General features: G+C 42.7%; 1 long non-coding RNA gene across 1 annotated transcript in view; it reads right to left on the bottom strand.

Annotated features, from left to right (window-relative positions):
• LOC140422756 (uncharacterized) overlaps window positions 1-13,368 on the bottom strand; it is an 86,365-nt gene extending 72,997 nt beyond the window's left edge. The window contains exon 1 of the long non-coding RNA XR_011947584.1: window positions 13,286-13,368. This is a non-coding gene — a long non-coding RNA (uncharacterized lncRNA). The remainder of the gene's footprint in view (window positions 1-13,285) is intronic.
• Window positions 13,369-13,899: the final 531 nt, after the last annotated feature.

Genomic DNA, 13,899 nt, shown 5'->3' with positions numbered 1-13,899 from the left:
AATCTAGACCCAGAGGGCACAATCCCAGACTAAAGGGACGATCCTTTAAAACAGAGAAGAGGAGAAATTTCTTCAGCCAGATGATGGTGGATCTGTGGAACTGTTTGCCGCAGAATGCTGTGTCTTTAAGACACAGATCACGCAGTGTCTTTAAGACAGAGATAGATAGGTTCTTGATTAATAAGGGGATTATGGGTTATGGGTAGAAGGCAGGAGAATGGGGATGAGAAACATATCAGCCAGATTGAACGGCAGAGCAGACTCGATGGGCCGAGTGGCCTAATTCTGCTCCGATGCGTTATGGTCTTATGGATATGGTTGGAATTCACCAGCCTTTCACTGGTGGCGGCGTTCTGTGGTCCCGCCAGCAGCACACCCCGGCCTGTGGGTTTCCCGGCATCATGGGGTGGCTTTAATGGGAATTTCCATTGACAGCAACGGGAACAAAAATCCACCAGCGAATGGCATGTTGCTTCCCGCCGATGTGAAACATGCGGCCGGGACGCCGGAAAATCCCGCCCTCTATAAGCAGAGCACTGAATCCTGCTCGGGGTGGTGGGGGGGGGGGGGGGAGCAAATTGATGAATGCAAGGAAGGTGACCTGGGGGGTGAAGAATTGCTGTGTGCTTGTCGCTGACCTTGGGTTCTAAGAAACCCCGATTTGGATTGAACTTTGGCCTGTATGAGAACCCGCACTGGTAATCTGACCGTCGCTGTTATATACTGTACTGAGCTTTCCCTGGGGAATGGAGTAGCCATCCAGGTTTAAATAAGGGTGTATTGTGTGAAAACTTGGTGCAAAGGAAATCTAGGTGTTTATTTCCTGCCTTTTCTCTTTTTCTGAGTATTTGAAGACCTTTCAATAAACGTTCGCATTTTTGTTATTTGGACAACTGTGTGAACTATTGAACTGAATGAACTCGACCCCACCTATCATGAACCCTAGCCCCTTGCGACATTACATTTTCTGGAGAAGATGCAAGAGGCTAAGGTAATAACGGAGAACTCAGTTGAATAACGGAGGCCCAGGCTACAGGATGCTGCAAGAAGCCACCCAGACTCAAACCGAGAGTAACCATTATGCTAGAAGAACTAAGAATGGGTCCGCAGCATCTGCAGGCTGAACTCCAGGAGCTAAGTGCAGAGTTTGCCAGTTGGAGAGCTCAACCTCGACCTGCAGTTCCAGGAGGTAGCTGCAAAAGATGACTGAGGCAGATGATGTGGAAGTTTTCCTGAGGATATTTGACCAGACAGTGAACAGGAATACCTAATTTGGCTGGCAAAGCCAGGAGGCTTATTGTGACCGAGAAGTGAAAATGGCTGAAGATTACGAGGCACTAAGGAAAGAGACCCTAGCGGGGCGAGGAGTAATGACTGCTACGCAAGCTCAATGCTTCCCTGCCTGGGTATACCAAGAAGGCAAAGCACCCCGGTCCCAGATGTTTGATTTCAAACACTTGGCCCAGAAGTGGTTACACCCAGAGGAGCTCAGCCCTGGACAAGTGGTGGAGAGAGTCATCCTGGATCACTGGACATAAGGTAATTGGTGAGCCAAGGGAATCCCAAGTTGGCGGATCAAGCAGTGGAACTCATTGAACAACACCAGACAACATCATTACTGATGAAGGCAGGACAAATGGAGAAACCTACTGTGGGACGTAGGGCCCAAACAGAAGTGCTTTGTTCCCCAAAGACAGGAGACGATGCTATGCTTGTAATGCAGTGGGATACTGTGTTGACCAATATCCCTATCAGAGGAACCCTAGGGCAGCGTAAGAGCCCAAGAACATGATGGACTGCAATCCCATTGCACCCTCTGGGCGCGATTCTCCCAAATAATTTCTAAATTAATTTGTGGTGCGTTTTCAGGGAGTTTCCCACTGGCTCTGCCAGCGAGTTCCCCACCGCTATTCAATGACACTTCGGGCACGTTACTCCCTAAAAATTTCTAAGTGTGTTATCGAGCGGGAATTACTGCGAATTTCCCGGCGCTCAGCCCAGCGAGGCTATTCAACATTATTTGGTCCACTTAACGAAGCCTCATGGGCTTCTGGTCCCCAATGATGAGTAATCGGTGGGGCAGACGAGCAGGGACAAGGGTTGCTCCTGGAACAGTTACACGCGATCCAGGGGTTGGCATGATGGTGCCATGAAGGTTGCCCCCTCTCCCGGTCGCCCCCCCCCCAGTGACCCCCCACAAACCCATGGCGGCCCACCACTGCTGAGGGTCCCCCACCCCCAGCTGAGGGACCCCTACCTCCCGCTGAGCACAAAGGCAGCAAGCCCAGTGCCCCCGGGCTCTTTGTCTGTGAGCATAGATGGCTACTCACCTCCTCAGCTCCCCACAGAAGCCTTCCAGCAGGTTCACGTTTTTAAAAAGGAGTATTTGCTGAATGACTGGAGGCCACTGGATAAGCGGTGACACTCGTTACTTATATTGAAATTGGGCTTAAGTGGTGATAATTGGTTTCTCGCCACGCAACGGAAAGATTTCGATTTCGCTTAGGGAAGCTGGCCAGTTGCATCGCAAACTGTTTGGCGCCTGGCCTGGATTTCGTTTTTGGGCTCTCCCACTATTCACGGGACTCGTTTCGAGTGAGCAAGAGTGTAACGAGGATGGAAGATTGTGCCCTTTGTCACTTTTTTGGATCTTGGGGCATTTCTCACCGGTTTAGCCCACACAGTTTTTTTAGCACTGAGGAGCTGAACTCAGAGATCAGGCCGCCATTTTGAAAGGGTGCCCTCATCTCTAAGTGAGCTTGTGTGTCTCCCAAATCTCCCACCCATGGGCAATGTCACCCCACACACATGGACACTACCCCACAACCTCCAAGTGTGTATACCCCGCTATGGCTTACCTGGGGATCCCCCCTAATCAGGCCCCCGCAAGCCCTCTTACAGCAGTCCCCACCCATCCAGGACCCCCACCCATCATCCTGCCAACCTCCCAGAGGTCTCTATTTAAATGCCCTGCACTCCCCCACCCTTCAAACCATCCCCACGCCCTCATTTCATGGGCATGGGCCTCCTCACACTCTGACCCATTGCAATGCCACCCTGGCACTTGGGCACCCTTGCACTGGCATCCAGATACCCAGACAGTGCTCCTGCCAGCTTGGCAGTGCTACCCGAGCACCTTGGCAGTGCCAGGGTGGCAGTGCCAAGGTGCCATCTGCGCAGTTCCAAGGTGGTCGCATTCAGGGGGGAGATGGGAGGGCCAGGGATCCACCCTGCACTTACCCTGACCACCCAGGGGTCTCCGATGGCCTGAGAGATTAACGGCTGCCGTTCCGCCTGGTCCATTTTTGAGTGGACCAGCACTGATTGGTGCCCGGCTGCAGCCTCCCTGGGGAGGCTGGAGAATCGACGGAGGCCAGTGGATCCCAGGCAGGTAGATCACAAGTAGGTTTACGACCTACTTCCACGAGCGTCATTTAGTCCCGCCCATTCTGGGCAGAGTTCCGGCTCCGATGTCTCGCGGGAGTTGGGTGAATCCCGCGAGGTGCAAAGGCTGTCCGGAGGTCCGCTGGAGGCCTCTCCTGGGATTCTCTGACCACGTTGTGCTCTTGCTTGAGCTCAACGCAGCAAGAGAATCGCACCCTCAAGCACCACCAACCCTTTACCCCCAAGAACCCATCAACTGCCTGTGGAAGAGAATCATAGAAGCCATATTAGACTCAGGAGCATGGTGATTCTGGTGGACCTGAGCATGGTGCTCAAAGACTGGCCTTTGAAGGAAAGAGCAGATGTATTGGCAATCACTTGTGTACATGGACATATCCCACAGTGTAACTCCACTTTTAAACACCCCAAGGGGATTACCAGGCCAAGGGATTTCCAGAAGGCATTTGATAAGGTGCCACAGGGAATATTAAAACACAAGGTTAGATCATCTGGGGTTAGGGATAATTTGTTAGGTTAGATAGGTGACTGGCTGACCAAGAAAACAGAATGTCAAGATAAATGGGTCTTTTTCTGGATGGCAAGATGTAACTAGTGGGGTGCCACAGGGTTCGGTCCTTTGACTCCAACTATTTACAATCTATGTTAATGACTTGAATACAGGGACAGAAGATTCTATAGCCAAATTTGTAGGTGACACGAGAATAGGTGGGACAGTAAGTTGTAATGAGGAAATAAAAACTTTACAAGTGGATATAAATAGGTTAGGAAAGTGGGACAGATGAAGTTTAACTTGGATAAGTGTGAGGTCATCGATTTTGGTCCGAAAAATGTAAAGGCAACTTATTATCTAAAAGCAGAGAGACTTTGGGGCGCTCCTTTGTAGAGGGATCTGGGGATCCTCATGCATGAATCACAGAATACTAGCATGCAGGTACAGCATGTAATAAAGAAAGCTAAAGGAATGTTGGCATTTATAGTCAAAGGAATGGGGTATAAATGTGAGGAAGTATTGTTGCAAGGCATTGGTGAGACCATACCTGGAGTATTGTGCACACTTTTGTTCCTCTTATTTGAGGAAAGATGTAGTGGCATTGGAGGCAGTTCAGAGATCGATTCCAGAGATGAGGGATTTGTTGTATGAAGAGAGATTGAGCAGTTTAGGCCTATACTCTCCAGAGTTTAGAAGAATGAAGGGAGATCAAATTGAGGTATATCAGATGATAAAGGTACAGATAAAGTTGACATGGAGCGGATGTTTCGTCTTTCGTGGCATTCTAGAATGAGAGGTTATAGTCTCAGGATAAGAGGTAGCAAATTTAAAACAGAGATGAGGAGAAACTACTTTTCCCGAAGGGTCATGAATCTGTGGAATTCGCTACCAGAGCATGGTGGATGCTGGGATAGTGAGTGCATTTAAGGAGGAGTTGGACAGATTTTTAATTAGTAATGGGGAGAATGGGCAGGACGGTGGAGTTGAGGCGAGGATGAGATCAGCCATGATCGTATTGAACAGTGATCAAGCTCGAGAGGCTAAATTGCCTACTCATGCTCCGAGTTCTTATGTTCTCAGAAATAACTATTCTATCTAATTCCACCTTTTAGCTCTTGGTCTGTAACTCTCTGGGTAACAGCACCTCAAGCACAAATCTGGGGTGTTCATGATTAATAAGGGGATTTCTTGCTTAATAAGGGGATCAGCAGTTACGGGGAGAAGGCAGGAGAATGGAGATGAGGAACTTATCTGCCATGATCGAATAGCAGAGCAGGGGCGGATCTACTATGAAACTAATGAAGCTTAAGCTTCAGGGCCCCAAATCCAGGAAGGGCCCCAGAAGCGACTTTAGTCCACATTGCTTAAAAATTTTGGATCTACTGTATGAGAAGGGGTTTTTAAAAAATAATAATATTAATAATATAGTGTAATTCAATACAAAATAACAGTTAAAATAAAAATTAAAAGGTTATTAAAGTATTATGTAGGCTAGCTGTAAACGAAAAAACGTTAAAATTAAGGATGTTTCATTCTAAATATATTTAATATAAAATAATTATAAATAATTTAAAACACTATTCACGTTTATGACAGAAATACAAACAGTAGATGACGTGTCGTAACAAAAAAGGGGAGCCGTTGAAAAGGCAATCACAATGCTAACGTGAATTTTCAACGTGATAGCATTCGTGATAGCGATTCAAGAATGTTTTTCAATAAAGTGTTCATAAGGATAAATATTTTAATTACCCCTACTCAAAAATAAATGTTATATTTAGAAAAGTAAGGTAAGTAACAAAGGTGAAATAGTGTTAGATTAGCCTAAGCCTATTGTTTTTATGAAGAGGTGAACGGAAGGTAGGCTACGACCGAATAGCCTAGGCTAATACTGTATTACAAGTATTTATGAAAAAGTAATAAAAGGGTGAATTTGTTTTAAATTACAGGTGTTTATTATGAAAAGTGTTCAAATAATGGTAAATTTGTGTCACATTACCTTAGCCTATGAGTTTTGGTGGCCTACTCTTGCCTACCTTAGTCTAGCCTAGCTTAGGCTAGCTTGCACATAGCCTAGTTTAGCCTATTTAGCTTATTTATTATAATCTTAAAAAATGGCACTCTACTTTCTGAGAAGGGTTTTTAAAAAAAAAACGTTCTCAGAAAGTAGGCCTAGAATTTTTTCCTTTCAAAGCATGCGACAATAGTCGCACGACTTAAATTGATTAATTTTTTGTTGTATATATTTCAACAATCCCAAAGTTTGAGAGTCAATAGCACAGATGTTGTAAAGGTGGAGTGTCGCGGTAAGTTGGCTGTCCTGCTGTGGCTAATGTAATTTTTTCCCCTTTTTAACAGAGGTCAAGACCCTAGAGGAATAACAATGAGTTCACGAAAGTACTTAAGTGGATACCAAAAACGCGATCTGACGAAATTTCTAAATGTCAAAAACTAACAAACTATTTTGCAATGTCAAGTTTGTCAACACCTACAGTTGAAACAAGCCAAGCAAACACCATTGAAGCCAGTGATAGTGCACAAACCATGGGAGATCTTTCTAGCAATATTCAACCCACTGTTGACGCTTTTGATACAGATGACGATCACAGTGGTCAACATGAAAGTACCACAGAACAAGCAGAGACTGAGCAGAAACATGAAACAGGAAGCAAATTCAGTGATTTCAAAGAATACAGTGACCTCGAAAACTTGCCCATAACAGTTGATAATGATTTCATACAGAATTGTTTAATGCAAGACATCGTTTTTTTTCAAAATAAAAAAACAGATGATGTATATACTGAATCAAGCAGGGTTTACAAGGAGCAAAACAGAAGTTTCTCAAACAAATATTTTGAAAAAAGATTGAAAAATGGCCAGACTGTTATGAGATCCTGGTTAGTTTACTCAAAGAGCAAAGGCTGAATATACTGTTTTGTTTGCAAACTCTTTTCTAAATGCCAAACATCACTTACAACAGGAGGGTTTTCTGACTGGATGAATGTACTCAGAACTCTGGAGAATCATGAAGACAGCATGGAACATAAGAGGGCGATGTTGTGTTGGATAACAAGAAAGTCAAATAAAAATACTGTGGATCAGCAACTTGGAGACCAGATGAGAAAAACCATACAGTACTATTTTGAAGTACTGAAAAGGGTTGTAGCTGTTATAAAGTTTTTAAGTGAATGAGGTTTGGCATTTAGAGGTCATGAGGAGAAATGGTCTCACCAAATAATGGAAACTTCATGGGGGCCATTGAACTTATTGCAGAGTTCGACCCATTTTTACATGAACATCTCGAGAAATGTAAAAATGAAAAAGTAAATTCTACTCACCTATCCAAACCCGTGTATGAAGAATTGATAGAAATCATGGGAAAAAATCATGTGCAAGATGAAATTGTGAATCAAATCAACAACCTAGACACCAAATACTACTCTATTATTGTTGACTCTACTCCTGACCTGACACATGTTGACCAGCTGGTAATTGTGGTTCGATACTACTATAATGGAAAACCCTGTGAAAGATTTTAAATATTTTTACCGAAAGCAAACCATTCATCCACGACCTTGTTCAACAAAATACAACAAATCCGAGGTGAACATAAGCTTTCACTTGAAAATATCCATGGTCAGTCCTACAATAATGCATCTAACGTGAAGGGCTCAGAGAAAGGGCTGCAAGCACTTTTTAAAAACATTAACAGGTACGCAGACTATGTACCATGTGCAGTCCATTCGCTTAACCTTGTTGGAGAAAAGGCAGTGTCTATTGTACCTGAAGTTGTTGACTATTTTGGCATTTTGCAGGAGCTGTATGTTTTCTTTTCTGGATCTCCACGAAGATGGGGGATTTTAAACACACAGGGCAATCTACATTTTTCTCTAAAGAGCTTAAGTGTAACTAGATGGTCTGCACACTTTGAAGCAGTCCGGGCAATTAAAAATGGATATATGGGTATTTTACAAACTCTCAAACACGTTTTTGAAGACTCAGAAGAGAAGCCTGAATGTAAACGAGATGCAAAGAATTTATATCACAAGTTGGTAAAGCTGGAATATGCTATTTTAACAGTCGTTTGGGAAGATGTGCTGGAGCGTTTCAACAAAACAAGTAAGAAACTCCAAACCCCTGGTTTTGATGTATTTGAAGGTTATCTTCTGCTATCATCTTTACTTTTGTTTGTTAAAGAACTCAGAGAAGATTCAGCCGATAGGATTGCACACTATGAATCAGAAGCAAAAGGTTTATGTGAAGATATCACCTCAAGTTATTCTGATGCTTCCAAATGCATTGTTACAAGGACATTTTCAGATGGAACAAGTGGTATTGCTTCTTTGAGAGGAGCTGACAAATTTAGGATAGAAGTTCTATATCAACTCTATGACTGCTTGATAATCCAGTTACGCAAGAGGATTGACCCATATGCGCAGATTGCGAAAAGGTTCAAGTTCCTCTCAGAATTGGTGAACAATTCTGAAATTGATGAGGACAGTATTAAACTTATAATATCGTATTACAAAGATGATATTGACCACAAATTAGTAAACGAGTGTTATCAGTTCAAAGAATATTTGCACCTTAGGAAATCCCAGCACACAGAAGAAAACACGCCATCTAAAATGCAATGTTCAGAAATTCTTCAGCTTATTTATGAGCAACACCTAATTGAAGTGTTCCCCAATATTACTACTGCGCTTTAACTGTACTTGACAATGCCTATCACGAGCTGTGAAGCAGAAAGGAATTTTTCAAAGCTATCCTTTATAAAGAACAAATTTCGGTCTACCATGACTGAAGAGCGCTTAAATTCTTTATGCATATTGTCTCTAGAAAATGACATTGCAAGGAAGCTCTCATATGACAAAACTGTACATGAACATGTTGCTAGAAAAAAAGAGTATTTTGTAAAACGTGCTTCATGTAGTATGTATTCTCATAGGTGTCTAAAATAAAGAATTATATTGACTGTGGTCTTTTCTATGTTCTATTTCATCATTCTATGATGCATCATGCATGTATATAACATTTCCCTAATTTTCATCCCCCCATAACTCGAAAACTATAAGGCATAGGAAATGTGTATTCACACCAGTGACTTTGACATGTGAGATAATCCAGTACAGCAATTTTAATCAAAATCAGAGAATTAGTGGTTACATTTTTTAAACATTTGTGGTGATCTGTCGTGGAACAACCCCATTGAAGAAGATAACAATGGTTACCCAGACCTCGTTGCTGGTTGTGAAGGGGCCCCCATAACAGTTCAAGCTTCAGGGCACCAAAAATGTAGGTCCGCTACTGTAGCAGAGCAGACCTGATGGGCTGAATGACCTAATTCTGCTCCTAAATCTTATGGTCTAAATCAGTGAGAAGGTGAGTCCAGTCACCTATAAAGTAAGGCAACCAGGCTGGAGACAGAAGGAGCAGAACTATGTCAATCTGTTGAAGAAATGTTATGACCATGTTCTCACTGAACTCAGAGCCTGTCGATGAGGGAAGTCGTGAGGGGAGGGATCTCACACCCTCCCAAAGGCAAGCCACATGTGTGTTTGTGCCCCAGAAGAATTATGTCTTCTTAAGCCTTCCAGGAAAAACTAATTCTTGAACACAAGATGATCACCGAACCAGGACAGAAGGTGTGACTATGGCCCTACCGGATCCCTGAGGCATGGCAAGAAGCCATCAAGAAAGGGCAGCACAGTGGCGCAGTGGTAGCACTGCAGTCTCACGCCGCCGAGGTCCCAGTTTCAATCCCGGCTCTGGGTCACTGTCCGTGTGGAGTTTGCACATTCTCCCCGTGTTTGCGTGGGTTTCGCCCCCACAACCCAAAGATGTGCAGACTTGGTGGATTGGCCATGCTAAATTTCCCCTTAATTGGAAAAAATGAATTGGGTACTCTACATTTATAAAAAAAAAGGGAAGAGGATGTGTCGGAACAAAGACAGGAATGACCACATCACGAGATGGTGCCTGGTTCTTCAGCCATTTAGTGTCAACATGCCCCACCGGGCTTGTTCCAGACAAGGTAATGTGGATACACTGCCCTGTCTGTTCAGTCTGCAGCCAGAGGTTCCTTCCCAGGAGATGCTTAGACCCTGGGGGTAGGTATGTGGTGTCACCAGGGGCTGTGTCCTGGTAGGACGCTACTTTCTCTTTGACAGAGTTTCCTCCTCCAGGATGGTCACAGAAAGTCAACCAGGAAATCACATGGCAGACTGATGGAAAGCACCGATCAGAAATCAGTGCAATGAGGATCAACTGCACAGCCTTGCTAGACCATGTAAGCAGAACACTGAGTCCTGCTAGGGGGGGAAGCCAACTTGGTGAATGCAAGGAAGGTGCCTTGGAGAGTGAAGAATTTGCTGTCAGCACACTGTGTTTGTTGATGATCTTGGACTCTATAGAATCCCTGATTTGGATTGAACATTGGCCTGTATTAGAACCCGTACTGGTAATCTGACTGTCATTGTTATGTATTGAGTATTCCCTGGGAAACAGTTTAGCTATCCAGGTTTAAATAGGATATACTGTGTGTAAAGTTAAGCTCCTAGAAAAGCTAGGTGATTATCTCCTTTCTTTTCTGTTTTGCTGAGTATCTGAAGACCTTCAGATAAACGTTCCGTTTTTGGTATTTGGACAATTGTGTGAGCTACTGAACTGAGTGAACTCCACCCCACCTATCACGATCCCCAGTCTCTTGCGACATCACAGCGGAGAGATTGCAGGTTTTGATAATCAACCACCCTTACTGCCCCCAACCCAAAAACAAATGCATTGCTTCTCAGTTGTTACTGAAAATAAACACTATTAAATAGGTGAACAAGACCAGCAGAAGATGGTTCAGTTCTTACCAATATTCTTGCTCCCATGCTGAAATGCAGCTGTTAGTATTCATCCAAGTAAGCATGACGAGGGTCGTCTTATTTAAGAAAAAAAAATAGATGGACAAGAAGGGAAAGAGGATAAAAGAAGATAGAAATTGAGTTGTAAACTCATATTTAAACTGGTGCGTTCAGTGTATGTGAAAGCACAAGATTGCCAAGTAATATAGCGGCCCTGACAGAATTAAATAGCATGGCAGAGCTTCCTCCTCACACCGTGAGTGCAGCATAAGGATTCACACAGTGCAGCAGCAGTTCGTTGAGAGAAACACAGAGAACACAGTTGAAGCATCACTTGCAGAACAAACTTGTCCAGGGAATAAATGTACCACAACATATGGTGTCTTACCAGAATCAGACACTCAGTCATAATTGAATCTCCTAAGAATTTCATTCATCTCTTTACTAGGAAGGTAGAATTGGTACCTGGTATTTCAATGCTTCAGTTTTGCAAGCTTTTTATTTTTTATTTTATTATATTCAGCTTACGTTGTTTAACTTATCCATATAATCTCCATATTAGAGTCCTAGTTTTATAATACATTTTTATGCAGTTTCTCCAGTCAAGCACTTTGTGCAGATCTCACCTCCGATTCTGACAAGTGACCTTGAATTGAAATGTTCTTTGATGCGTTGCCCTGTTCTATGTACCCAGTGAAAGTTTGAGCTGCACAAACCCACCTCAACCCACAAACCCAACTCACCCCAACCCAAAACTGTTTATCGGTGACTTGCTCCCAATGCTGCCTCTCATGGTTTTTAGGTTCCAGTCAGTGTAAATGGCTTTCCTGAACAACTGGTGTGCCATTTTGCAAAGGTTTTCCACTTTGTCAGCTGGCTCAAAGAAATATTGATCGTTTGTACTGGTTACATCACAATTTAGCTGCTTTTCACTTATGAAATAAGCGTTATTATCGGTGTGTTTACAGTTAGTTTTTCTTCCCGCAACCAAATCTATATTTCAGAAAATGATCTGTGCCAAGTCGTGGAGACTTGCCATTTTGATTTGATTTTGTTGAACTCTAAATTTTAAGCAAATTAATCTTCTATTTGCTAAAAGAGGGAAACATAGCCCTAATTTAACCATGTCCCCATGCTTAAAATGGTCAATTTTTCCTTGCTGATATCTGGAAAAATATAGAGCTTCCTGACAATTGGATTAAAATTAAGTGTATATTTCAAAAATGCACCCTAGAAAATGTGTTAAAGGGAATTTTCATCTCCTCATATTCATACAGCATGAATGAACACCAGGACTTTGTGGAAGCAATAAGCTGGGACAAATAACTCATAAATGGCATTAATGAGCACAGGGAGATGGAGTGGAAAGGCTTTAAATGTGTCCCATTAATTAGTGGGATAATTAACAGTGCAGTACCAACGTGGCATTTTATGACAGAAATAGATAGGTTCCTGCCTGTGCAGGCTGCAGTGAAGTTGCTCAGGTTGCTTTTTTTACGAGTTTCTTCTGGCCTGCAGGAATGTAAAAAATTACCACCTTGCTGGAAAGTTTGTCTTAAAATCCAAATGCCGAGGAAACATTAACATTAATAAATTATGCCGATTCCATGCAGGGGAGCAAGGACTTTGTGATTTACTCTTTGGAACACTGCATTGTGCATATATGCACTTTCTAAGTCCGACCACCTTCACTTGCTCCAAGTTGAAATTATATTTTTTTTAGTAAATTCTAAAACTGCATATTTCAAAAGGGACTGAAATCCAAGCACATTCTCATTTTGTTGGCTTTTTTTTTCAAATTGTAAAAATCTAAATAACGATCTGATTTTAATCTAGATCAGTTGGGAAAGGTGAGGGATTAAAATCATGAAAGTCTGCATTGTCTCTCGCCAGTAATGCACCAGCAGCCATTTTAACTCTGGAACTGACATGGGACATCTGGCCAACAAGGTATTCTGACACCATGGCTAGAGATTAGTTGAGAAGATGGAGAGAACGTGAAGGTGCTAACATCAGGAAATCTGGATATTGGAGAGGAGGGGGGAGCGAAAAACATGTGTTTGCCACTGAACTACTGCACTCTGTGTATGGTGTGTTAGTTGTATTCACCACCTTCTCAATTCTCAGCAAAATACAGAAAAAAAGACACTTCCCTTTCTCTACCCATTAATGTACAAGCAGTTATTGAAACATGATGTAGAAACCACAGAAAGGTTACGGCATAATACGAGGCCATTCAGCCCATCATGTCTACACCTGTTTAAAAGAAAAACAGCTGCCCATTCTGATCTTGCATAGCCAAATACTCCCGCAGAGCTGGTGAATTTGTTCACCGACTGCAAGCTCATGGGGGAAACAAAATACAGTTCTGGAATTGGAAACTCAAGTCCACAGCATAACGGAATAGAATCATTAGCCCTATTCCCACAGAGGCCTAACTCATGTCTTTACTGAAGCCATAGATAATGAAAACTATTTCTCCAGGCTGTCAATCATCTAGGATATTTGGAATTAAAATGAGATTGTTTGATTCATTTACCTGTGGCGAGTATTTTGATTTACCGGCTAGACTGGTCCCTTCCAGGTATAAAGCAAACGATCAAACCTTGAATACCAATGACTTCCATAACAAGTTTATGTCTTGCCTTGAAATGTGAACATTAACCATATTGAACTTTGTTCAGCTTTCAGGAAATAGCTGGCAATTGAATTTAACCCTTTGTGAGCATGTGTCCATCAAAGAAACCAGTCTACAGACACATATAAATGCTTTATTTTAGCACACCTTGACTCAAATGAAGAGTCTTGGAAAAACTGTCACCAATGCTACTAAATCTGACATCAGTACATTTGGAGCCCAATGATCTGGATCAGTTATAGCATTAGCCACTACAGGACATTCCATATACCCGATTTGCTATTAAACTTGGACAAGAATCATTTTGCCTTTTTTTTCTGTGCTCATCATGATGTAGATATGAGCCCACAATCATCCAGTGTCATCATTAAACATAGAAACATAAAAAATAGGAGCAGGAATAGGACATTTGGCCCTTCAAGCCTGCTTCGTCATTCATAATGATCCTGGCTGATGTTCCAGTAACATGTTCCCATTTTGCCCCCTGATTGTTTGATTCCTTTAAGCCTAAGAGC

This window comes from Scyliorhinus torazame, chromosome 5 (genome assembly GCF_047496885.1).
Source record: "Scyliorhinus torazame isolate Kashiwa2021f chromosome 5, sScyTor2.1, whole genome shotgun sequence".
Classification (NCBI taxonomy): domain Eukaryota; kingdom Metazoa; phylum Chordata; class Chondrichthyes; order Carcharhiniformes; family Scyliorhinidae; genus Scyliorhinus; species Scyliorhinus torazame.
The sequence above is the reverse complement of the archived record's forward strand: the minus strand, read 5'-3'. Positions and strand labels throughout refer to the sequence as shown.